We start from the raw sequence: 11,815 nt of genomic DNA, 5'->3' as shown, positions 1-11,815 counted from the left end.
ACCTCAAAAGTTTCCTTTAATTTTTTCATTTTTTTATTTTCAAAATCTTCATATGTAATCACACTCGAATATTCCAGTATTGACTCCTTTTTCAAGACAGTTCATGAGATTAGGACATTTTCCTGGTAAGCTGTAACTTTCTACTTGATGACATGACTGACAGATTATGAATCAACAACTGCTCGTGAATCTTGAAAAGTTTCAACTGCACAGAAATTCTCTTATATCAGTCACTTGATTCGACTTTCCACAGCTGTTTCTCTTGATTTATTTTCCTTCAAACACCACAACACATGGATAAGAAACACTAGCGATCACAGTTCGAGAAAGAGACCGAAAAAGCAAGTACGTTGTAGATGATGTACTAATGCTATTACTAGCTTATTCAAACTCAGGTAATAAGTTTGAATCAGTTTTTGATGAATCTGGAGCAAATTTGTCCGAGCAAAGATAACCGCAAGGTTTCGGTACTGTCATTATGTCAATATGAAGAACACCCTGTGAGTGCGATTGAGTGATTTGTGGAGAGGAGGGGTATAATCTGGCTATATATAGATAATCAATTGTATGTAATAATCATCAATAAAAAACACTAATCTTCTTGGTATCAGAGCAAAAATCAGCTCTGTCTTTTTCTGTGTTTCTTTTTGAGCAGACGGGTCCTCCGCCGAAGCCGAGCTCGACCGGAGCAGCAGAGACCTCGCCGGCCACCGTCCAGCGAGCTCATCCCTTCCAGCAGCGAGCTCCTTCCCTTCCGGCAGCGAGCTTGTCTTCTTCTCCTTCCCGACCCTTCCGGCAGCGGGTCTTGTCCAGCAAGTTTCTCTGGCCCAGACCTCACCGGCCGCCGTCTTCAGCGACTAGACCTCACCGGCCGCATACCTCACCGCCGTCTTCCTTCCGCGTCGCCACTCTCGGTTGAGCTTCCGACTTCAAGACTCCACGATTCCAAGACCGACCCGACTCTAATACCTTCTCTCGGTGGAGCTCCCTTCCAAGACCCGACCCGGATTTTTGAGCCCAACATTCAACACCCGGCCCACCCCAGTGTCCAGCCTAGCCCAGCTCCACTCGACCCGACCCGGTGCGCTCGACCCGACCAGGTCCATCCTCGACCCGGTACATCCTCGACCCGACCCGGTACATCCTCGACCTGACCCGGTACATCTTCTGCCCGACCCGGTCCAGATTTGGTTGTCTTGTTTGTCAGTGCAGGTTCACTGACAGTGCACGTACACCCAAGGCAGGTTCATATCCATTTTTTGGTGCTTCCGCTGTATAACCTCTGATTTGTCAAATAATGTTCATCCCTACCGCATCCATCGCTGGTCATGGTAAAATTGGTATGACTTTAAATATTTCTCACTTTGTTGGCTTTGATACATGGATTATTGATTCTGGTGCGTCTGATCATATGACTTATGACAAATCTTAGTTTACCATATTGTCTCCTTCACGTGTACCCTATGTTACTAATGCTAATGGTGAGCCATTCCCTGTGGTAGGGACATGGTCTGTTCGTAATACTCCTACCATAGAGCTTCACAATGTGCTATATGTACCTGCTCTATCTCATCATTTGATATCTGTTCCCCAACTGAACGCTGACGCTCAGTGCTCTGTGACCTTTTTTCCTATGTATGTGATATTTCAAGATCTTCTCACCGGACGAGTAATTGGTCGGGGGTATTTGCGGAGCCGGTTGTTTCATCTGGATCTGACATACGCAGGTGAAAAACCAGGGGGGTAGTCTTGGACTGCGTTACTCTCCACTTCTGACAAGCTAAGTGAAATTTGGTTATGGCATCGTCGCTTAGGGCATCCATCTTTTAGTGTTATGAAAAAATCCATGCCCACTTTGTTTATTAGTGTGGACGAGTCTTGTTTATGTTGTGAAACATGTGTTTTGGGGTGATGCCTAAGTATCTTTGGGGTGATGCTGTCATCACTTCCGCCCACCTCATTAATCGTCTTCCTTCTCGTGTTCTTCAGGGCAAAGTTCCATATGAGGTACTTGCATCTCATGTCTCCTTACCCTCTTTTCATAATCTTCCTGCCCGTGTTTTCGGTTGTGTTGCTTTTGTCCATCTTCCAAAATATCAGCAGTCTAAATTGGATGCCCGGGCGATTAAATGTGTGTTTGTTGGGTATGGAGGCCATCAAAAAGGGTACCGGTGCTATCATCCACCTACCAAGCAGTACTATGTCACTATGAATGTTACTTTCTTTGAGGACATGAGTTATTTTGCCCCTTCTGATACTGCTCTTCAGGGGGAGAATTCCTATTTTGAAGAGCTGTATCCTGGAGAGGGGGAGACAAGTAAACCAGTAGATATGGTGACAGGTTCAGTTGAGATTACCAATGTAGCAGCTACACAGGCGCCACCGGATAATTCCGGCGGTGTAGTCACTCCAGAGATTCAGGAACCAGCCGATGAAAACACAACTGCCCCTCATATCTCCCATACTACTGTTTCTACACCTGACCAATGCTCTCCTGGTATAGAAGATCACTTACCTGAGGTTAGTCATTCTATTAGAGCTAATAGTAGACAATATGTTTTGTCAAATAGGTCTACTCGGGATCAACCAACAAAAAGATATGAACTTACCCTTCAGACTACAGCCAAGTATCTGGTAGCGAATTTTATATCTACCAAAAGATTATCTAAGTCATATGAGTCATTTGTGAATCAAATATCTACTGTATCAGTACCTAACAAAGTGCAGGATGCGTTGGGAGATCCAAAATGGAGGAAAGCAATGGAGGAAGAGATGGAAGCATTACAAAAGAACAATACTTGGGAGCTTGTACCTCCACCATATGGCAAGAAGACAGTAGGATGTCGTTGGGTGTTTACAGTGAAGCATAATCCAGATGGGTCAGTAAGCCGGTATAAAGCACGCTTAGTAGCGAAGGGGTTCACCCAAACATATGGCATAGACTATGATGAGACATTTGCACATGTTGCAAAGATAAACACTATCCGGGTATTGCTTTCTGTCGCTGCCAACTTGAACTGGCCACTTAGGCAGTTTGATGTTAAGAATGCATTCCTTCATGGAGAACTAACGGAGGAAGTATACATGGATCTTCCGCCTGGATATGTGGCCGCTTCTCCAAGTAACTTCGTATGCGGATTGAGAAAGTCTTTGTATGGCCTTAAACAGTCACCTCGTGCTTGGTTTGGAAGATTCTCACAATTCATGAGGAAGATTGGCTACAAACAGAGTAATTCAGACCACACGTTATTTCTCAAACATCAACAAGGGAAGGTAACATCCCTAATTATATATGTTGATGATATGGTAGTTACTGGGAATGATTCTGTTGAGGTGGATAAATTACAGAAACAGCTTGCCACAGAGTTTGAGATGAAGGACCTAGGTACACTCAAGTACTTCTTAGGCATTGAAGTAGCCCGGGGTAGTGATGGTATCTATCTGTGTCAGAGGAAGTACATTCTTGATCTACTAACAGAGACAGGTATGTTGGACTGCACTCCCATTGATACTCCTATCGAGCAGAACCATCGGTTAGCAGAGTATCCAGATCAAGTCCATACTGACAAACCTCATTATCAAAGGCTAGTTGGACGTCTGATTTATCTATCACATACCAGACCAGATGTTGCATATGCAGTAAGTGTAGTAAGTCAGTTCATGCATAATCCCAGCGAGGATCACATGGATGCTGTTGTAAGGATCTTGAGGTACTTGAAGTCAGCTCCGGAGAGAGGAGTAATGTTCTCTAATCACAATAAAATCCTTGAAATTTGTGGCTTCACAGATGCAGACTGAGCTGGAAATATTACAGATCGGAGATCCACATCAGGGTACTTTACCTTTGTTGGGGGTAATCTTGTTACATGGAAGAGTAAGAAACAAAAAGTGGTAGCCCGATCTAGTGCTGAGGCAGAATACAGAGGTATGGCTCAGGGAGTGTGCGAATTGTTATGGCTGAGAAATTTGCTACAAGATTTGGGCATTGAGCCTAAGAGTGCTATGCAGCTGTACTGTGACAACAAAGCGGCTATTGATATTTCACATAACCCTGTGCAACATGATCGTACAAAACATGTGGAAGTTGATCGTCATTTTATAAAGGAGAAGCTAGACACGAAGATCATTAGTTTTCATTTTGTTCGTACATAAGAGCAACTTGCCGATATGCTTACAAAATGAGTGTCTAAGAAAGCTTTTTATGACTCACTTAGCAAGTTGGGCATGGTTGATGTATATGCGCCAACTTGAGAGGGAGTGTGAGTGCGATTGAGCATAATTGAAGGAGGAAATCACTGCGTGAATTCCTCCGTGATTTGTGGAGAGGAGGGGTATAATCTGGCTATATATAGATCATCAATTGTATGTAATAATCATCAATAAAAACACTAATCTTCTCACCCTTTTACAAAAACAGACATACACGAAGTAGATCGAATTTGTGTCCAACTAATGTGCTTCTGTTCTGATCATGAGAAGTATGTGCTTTTATTCTGATCATCAGACTAATTATGTTCTCCTGTTCGGATAAAAAACGCATGAGTAATTACAATAAGAAAGACCAACATACATTAATAATTCCATATCAAAATTTTAACTCCATGTATGTCTCATTATTCAAATTTGAATTAAGATACTGGAGGAAACTAATTAGTTGGGATTATAGGTTATGATCTCTACTTCCGATACATTAGACTCTTCATTCTCTCCTTCAATTCTTTCATTCCCTTAGGACATGGGTTGTTGAGTTCAACTCTTGACTATTAGCCTATTAGAATTTGCCAGCAAAATCAGTCCTCCACTGCATTCTGCCATTCTTTGAGTGTTTCTTGAATCATGGGTCCCTAAGGGTTTAGGAATCGGTTGTTTTGTCACCACTCATATGTTCCAAGTCCCGGTCTTTTAAGTCTCTTGAAAAGAAGTATATATCCTGAAACGTAATTGAACAGGTTCTGAAAAGAAAATGTTTGGGGCAACTTCTGATGCATTAATGCTCTAAAGTTGTTGAGTCTCTGAAAAAGAAGTTAAATGTGTACTTTCTGAATGCAATTCAAGTTTTCTAAAAAAAAAAACAATGCAAGTTCTGAAAATTCATTGTGGCAACTTGGCAATACTTCATTTCTGGTGTTGTTCACTCAGTTTTATCACCTAGTATCATCATTCATCTATCAAGATTGTGACTTCTATCTATCTCCAGAACAATTCCAAAATTGCATCAGTAAATTCTCTGTATAACAAGATTAGTGGTTTGTTGGTCCTAAAATAACAGAAACCAGTATCAATGATCTAAAGCTAACCTATGATACAGAAAACAGATTCAGCCTCTTGATCCAAGTTAACAGGTTAACATATAATACATGTACAAATTGGCACATACATCAGCATTCCAATTTGGCTCGGGGTCAGATAGCGTGCATGATTTATATCCTTTTATCGTTTGTTCCAGTGGTTCGCCATATAAAGGCATCAAGTGTGGCTGTCAATCCAGTCCATCCTGTTTCTTGACTTGCCTTCGACCGGGTTCTTGGCCAGTTTGGAGCTGTTGACAGCAGCAGCTGACGATGGATAACTTCCGGCTCTGCAGTTTTATTGGCCCTTCCAATTAACAGTCCTTTTGCTTTAGGACTATGCTTAGACAGTTCAATGCTAGAAGTGCTACTGCAGCTTGTATCCAAGTAACCTCCAGCCAGTCGATTATGAGTCGTAATGGAGTCAATACATGATCAACTAGAAGTTCCTGGAACACCAACAGTGTTTGAACCCCTCATAATGCCTATGCACAAGTCTGACATATCAACAACTTCCCTTTCGGCAGAGAGTTTTCCTTCCTCTCTTGAAGGTACTCAACTTCAAAAAGACAAAAATTGTACTTTCACCAACAAAAGAACGCAAAGGACCAAAGCGCTTCTGTTATTTCTCAGACAGCTCAAACAGTGCAATTTAAAAATGCCATTATGACAACCTAGAATGAGCTGAAATGGCAAATGGATGAACCCAACCCATGTAAATGCAGTCACAACTCACAACTAACACTTTGTGTCATTCTGATCAGAAACAACAGTATGGAAAGAAAAAAAAAGTTGCCTAGGTGTAATGACAGTCAATTGACCAACAATTCCCCTCTTACATCTTACCGCTGAAATCTTCAAGGAGATTGAGCTTCTTCACCAGTTGCCGCCTCCAATAGTTTGTAGAAATAGTCACTGCAATTACCCACCTTGCCCCTCAACATTTCCCATAACTGCCACTACAACAGAAACACACATTTGTAAAGCATGTTCATCATCAATCAGCTTTCTTTTATAACATGTTTAACTCAAGATTTCTCAACATCTGAGAAAACCTTTCGAAAACAATTTACAAGTATTAAAGAAATGGTGAACTTTGTTTTTGTAAGAGGGGAACGAGTGAGAGGTACTCTAACTAGTGCGGCCATCTTACATGCAGAAATGAATAAGCACAAGAAAAATATATACCACACTCATGCTGCCAAACTTCTCTTGTTCTTTGTCATCCTCTCCAGCCATATCTCTGAATTGCAACTTTTAAGCCAAAGAACCTATCAAAAGTAGCTGTAGTCATATTCCAACAACTCAATTTACAGATGAATATATCGGAAACTATGCATTGCGTAAGAATCGTTTCTTGAACCTTTAAAATATATATATATATATATATATATATATATATATATATATATATATATATATATACCTTGAAGGCCTAGCCCTCACCATCCCTCCCATACGCAAAGATATCTCAGTGCACCTATAATGACGATAAAATATGTTCAACCAAAAGGATGAATATATCTCAATACCTCCAAGACCAGTTTAGGTAGACTTTGCAGCTGCTTATCTGTTTGTCTGACTTCATGATAGTAAAAAATCTAAGGATCCCATGCCTAATCAAAGCACAACTTATATCATTAGCCCCGAACATCATGACAAAAAAAAAACTATATCTGTAGTAGCATACACATACTTAAGCAAACACCTTTTCTTCTGTGGAAAGATTAGTTCTTGGGAACAATTTAATGACCATATCCAATATATTATATTTTAGTTTTCCAAAGGGAACATGGCCTTTTAAAATAAGCATTAAGACTTCTCTGTTCCAAGTTTCTTATTTGTTTTTACCAAGAGTTTCTTTTGTATTCTGGGATAAACGCCATAATCCTCTTCTATAACTTTCATACCTGAGTAAGCTCAGCATCCTTTACAGTTCTCTTATACGTCATGCAACATTCATAGGCACCCAGCAATTCATGACAATAGGCCTGAAATCAAACACAGGTGCTAAAGGACTGATACCACACCAAACACAGCAAAGTCAAAGTACAGTGCAATTTAGGAAGGTTTCCAGGCTCTTCTTTTGGTATGTATTTCATTATTAGCAAGGTAAACACAAGTAGTTAAACTACCTCAATTACTGGTGTCTCCTTTATCACAGTATTATTCCTTATAGCCCCTTCCTCAAGCATCTCATGCAATGACTCCAATACTTTCAACGTTGTGTTCACCAAAATACAGACAGCTCGCCTTCGTCCAGAGCCTCATGCCACATTCCATGCGAGAGTATTGCGACCCGGATTAGTTCCGTTGAAACAAGTCGTGCCTGTAGAAAAGAAACTATCTTTAAATCCATTGCTTTCTTTTTTTTTTTTTGTCGAGGAAAAAATTGAACTTATGATAGAAAAATTCAACCATTTACTCACCTGATCCACAAGCACACCACAATGCTGTCAAACTTTGTCGACCATTTCTTGCGCGGCAGAGTAAATCACATATTGCTTTAGAACTGGGTACATAAGATCCTGTGAAAGGAACTCACTTAATAGACTACATGTGTAAATTAGATAGACTATTGGCATTTATTGTTGCAGTAGGTATTGAAAGAGGAGATCTTGCTACAGCAAGCAACACGAAATTGCACAAATGTCACAAACATAGCTAGACAAGATTTTCCGACAAAACCCTGTAGTCAATATGAAACACAAACTGTGCGCTATAGTTCCAAAATGAGAGAACTCAAAAAGTCTGATGGTGATTATTAATTTTTTTTTTGAACTGAGATTGAAAGTGCAATGCCAACTCCAAAAAAAAAAGTGCAATGCCAACCGAGAATTGCATCACTCTGTTTGTAGACCAAAAATTCTAAGGACGGAATGAAAAACAAAAACAGCAAAATCAAATACTTCTAGATTGAACCACAGAGATACAAGTAATAAGCTAGAGATTGAACCAATTTCTACCCAACTGAAACATAGTAAACTATAATAGCAAAACCAATCGAAACAGAAGCATGAAAGATGATTGGAAGGGAAAGAACCTATTCGGTTGCAGAGGTTTGGTTTGGTTTTTTTGAGATGACACGACCAGATTTAGATTCCACATTTTAGCTTTGAAAGTGAAAATGACAGGTGTCGGACATTGAGTGGGTGAAATGGGACGAAAACCTGGTTATGGGATATCGGGGGCACACAGGATCCGAACCAAGCAATTTTTTATAAATTGATTAACCCTTTTCTTTTCTTTTCTTTTCTTTTCTTTTCTTTTGGTCAATAAATTAGCCCTATTCTAGATGCACTTCTTCGTCTCATTACTGTATATATTCTTCATGGATCGTCTCTATCAATCATATTAATATATCAAAAATTAGATCTTCTTGAATAGGGGGGGGGGGGGATAATTTCACCGGCATATCATTTACGTTTAACAATTCCAGCAAAGTAATTAATCTACGTATGCTATATTGGGAAATTCCAACAAAGATAATATGAATTTTTCAATCTCACCATAACAAAGATAATTGGCATGGTAACTAAAATTTCGAGGTATGGTATCAATTTTTGATGAGTTGTTAGTTGTTACAAGTTTTAATTTTTGATTTAGCTCACCAACCCTCAATACTCTACTCTTCTATCTCGCATTCTTACATGTGAGAAGCTAGTTAACTAATTGATAATGATCAAGACCAAAAAAGTTTCAAAATTTGTGCCAAATGGACATTTTTCTATATATAATAGCATTATTATTCAAAGTTTCAGACTCAGGTAATAAGTTTAAATCAGTTTTTGATGAATCTGGAGCAAATTTGTCTTAGCAAAGATAACCGCAAGGTTTCGATACTGTCATTATGTCAATATGAAGAACACCCTTTTACAAAAACAAACATACACGAAATACATCGAATTTGTGTCCAACTAAAACCAAATTCATTTATGCAAGCAACTGTATTGATCTTCAACTACCAAACTCCCTCAATGAGTCATGGTTCCAAGTAGATGATCTCTGCAAGCTTAGAGTCACGCCTAAACCGAAGCAACTCTTTAACTAGTGCATGAGCAATCAACAGAAGCAGGCTTAATCGTCATTCTCTCCAGCACAGGTGTACTCGAAAGCAGAAATCTGATGAAATCTAGTTCAGCTTTGAGACCAAGGATGCTAGATATATTCACAAACCGTAGTTGGCTGAATGTGAAACTTTGGTTGTCATCTAACAAAGAGTTCACTTCTCCCATAGCAGCTTGGTTCTTTTGGTTGGCCTGCATAATAGTTATAACCTCAAATCTTGAACTTGATTTGAAATTTTAATTTCAACTGAAGAATACTAATTGCATGCATCAATATAACAAAACTCACCGAGATGTCTAGTTCTTGAAGAACTGGGGAGCTTCTCAAAAGGCATAGAATGGTCAAAATCTCGTTCAAATTGTTGAAGCTTATGTGTACAGAAATAAAATTTAGTTTCACGCATGCTTTAGGCAACTTTTCTGGCAAGGTGCCAACAGCAAGATACTGAAGCCGAAAGGACACCAGTGAGATAAACAACTAGATGAATAATTAACTCAATGAATAAGATCAAATTCACATGTTTATAATCATACAATTGAACTAGAAACCAGAAAATCTATTACCTTTAAGAAGTAACTCCCAATTGTGAGCCTTTGAATGTGAGGCACGTCATTATCGAAAAATTTGAGCAAATTGCTAGATGCACTGCTAGGAACACATTTTGGGTCAACATGGATGCTCAAATCAATTGAGACATCAGCAAGGTGTAAGGTATTCTCAAGGTTAACTTCCTCATAAACACAATTAACGTCAATGATTTTGAGGTTTGGTGCATTAACCCGGATATTGGTGAATCCATCACAATCCCGCAATGTTAACCTCTCAAGAAGAGGACTGCAACCAATTAACTTGCCCAACAAATCTTGAGCTAAGGTAACAGATTGAACATCAAGATTCTTCAAACACTTGAAGCCTTTGAATGTGGATGGAAAGGTTGGCAAATTACAAAGATATAACTCAAGATGAACAATGTCTTGACAAGAAAACAAACATGATGGAATGTTATAAGGACCTCCCTTCCAGATATCAAGTACGAGCTCTTTGATAGAGTTTCTTGATAGGTGAATAATCCATCGATCAATATCACAAGCAGCTAGAATAACATCTGGTTTAGAAAGTTTGAACTTGCGTATGGGGCCAATGTGAACTAAGAGTACGTGATCAACAATTTTAACAAACGATGCAGTATCACTTAGAAGCTTGTAATCAAATACTAGATCAGGAAGCATAGCCGATTTGTACTTCCACCTGCTTGATAAGACACTTGTTCTCATTGCCTCCCGAAGCGGTAAACGCGACAGAATTTTATCTGTAACATCATTCGGTAAGTTGCTAATTCTGTCCACCTCCATCTCCGTTATCAAAAGGATCGACTTGGTGTTGGAATCTAGAAAATAACCTGCACAATCTCTAAAATCACTATGTTCATTGTATGGATAAAAAAACATGCTCCAAAGGATTCTTCTAAATTGCTTGCATCAGATGAATTTATAGAGAAATCAGCTCTAAATTGCTCGACTCTTATTTTCTGCAGGCACATGAACTTATCTAATGTAGAACAACCTGAACCAATTTTTTGCTCTAGAGAGAGAGAGAGAGAGAGCGAGAGAGAGAGAGAGAGTAAACAAGCAAAACAGACACTACTGCCTAGCTATGCACATGCATGTTCAGCCCAAATTTCCAGTTGTAGTTACATACAGCAGATCACTGATACATGTGAAGTATAGTTGAAGTCAAATTGACTTCCCTACTATATGAAACAGAAATCAACTAACCTCCAGGCCAGTACATAACGTTATCAAATAACTTAACTGAATTGAAAGATTCCTAAGGCTAAAGGGAACTAATTTCGTTAAGAAATCTTTCACCCACTACAAATAGAAAACCGACCTGATTTCTAGAGGATTTGAAGAAAGCGGACCTCTTGATTTCATCAATTTCGCATTCTCGATCTGAGCGTTGTTTCTCGCGATGGAAGCAAAAGGCCAGGGATGTAGAGTTGTGAAGGGAAAAAACTTTACTCTCTAATCTCAGCCATTGATGCTCATTAAAGGCAGATCTGACTGTGCAAATGTATTATACTAGAGACCACAACCCAATCATCTCCATCACGGTGGATGCATGTAGTAGTGGTAACGGGCTGCTGTAATTTAAGTAAGTTATCGAGTTCGAAACTTGCTAGCATTATGCGTTAGGAGTGGATGCATGTAGTAGTGGTAACTGGATGCTGTAATTTAAGTAAGTTATCGAGTTCGAAACTTGCTAGCATTATGCGTTAGGAGAGTCAATCCTTCTATAGATTGCCGTCAAACACTCAAAATAGATGACCAGTCAAAACATACGACACGATATGCCACGAATCCTTTTCAGAAAAAAAAAATCATCTTTCATCCTTCAACAAGAGTTAAACCCTTTCCTCAAAATACACACTTCCTCACACAAACAAGAGAGAGAGAGAG

General features: G+C 39.4%; 2 long non-coding RNA genes and 1 pseudogene across 2 annotated transcripts; all 3 read right to left on the bottom strand.

Moving 5' to 3' along the window:
• Window positions 1-5,374: 5,374 nt before the first annotated feature.
• LOC126784541 (uncharacterized) lies at window positions 5,375-6,540 on the bottom strand. The gene is made up of 3 exons (XR_007670947.1): window positions 6,477-6,540; window positions 6,135-6,247; window positions 5,375-5,773 (listed from the first exon to the last, which is right to left on the bottom strand). It is a non-coding gene; the product is annotated as an uncharacterized LOC126784541 (long non-coding RNA).
• A 234-nt stretch (window positions 6,541-6,774) lies between these two features.
• On the bottom strand, window positions 6,775-8,021 carry LOC126784540 (uncharacterized). The gene is made up of 4 exons (XR_007670946.1): window positions 7,718-8,021; window positions 7,424-7,617; window positions 7,199-7,279; window positions 6,775-6,904 (listed from the first exon to the last, which is right to left on the bottom strand). It is a non-coding gene; the product is annotated as an uncharacterized LOC126784540 (long non-coding RNA).
• Window positions 8,022-9,035: 1,014 nt separating this feature from the next.
• Window positions 9,036-11,377, bottom strand: LOC126783366 (F-box/FBD/LRR-repeat protein At1g13570-like; annotated as a pseudogene).
• Window positions 11,378-11,815: the final 438 nt, after the last annotated feature.

Source organism: Argentina anserina, chromosome 2 (genome assembly GCF_933775445.1).
Source record: "Argentina anserina chromosome 2, drPotAnse1.1, whole genome shotgun sequence".
Taxonomy (NCBI): Eukaryota; Viridiplantae; Streptophyta; class Magnoliopsida; order Rosales; family Rosaceae; genus Argentina; species Argentina anserina.
Note: the sequence above shows the minus strand (reverse complement) of the source record. Positions and strands in the feature narration are given on the sequence as shown.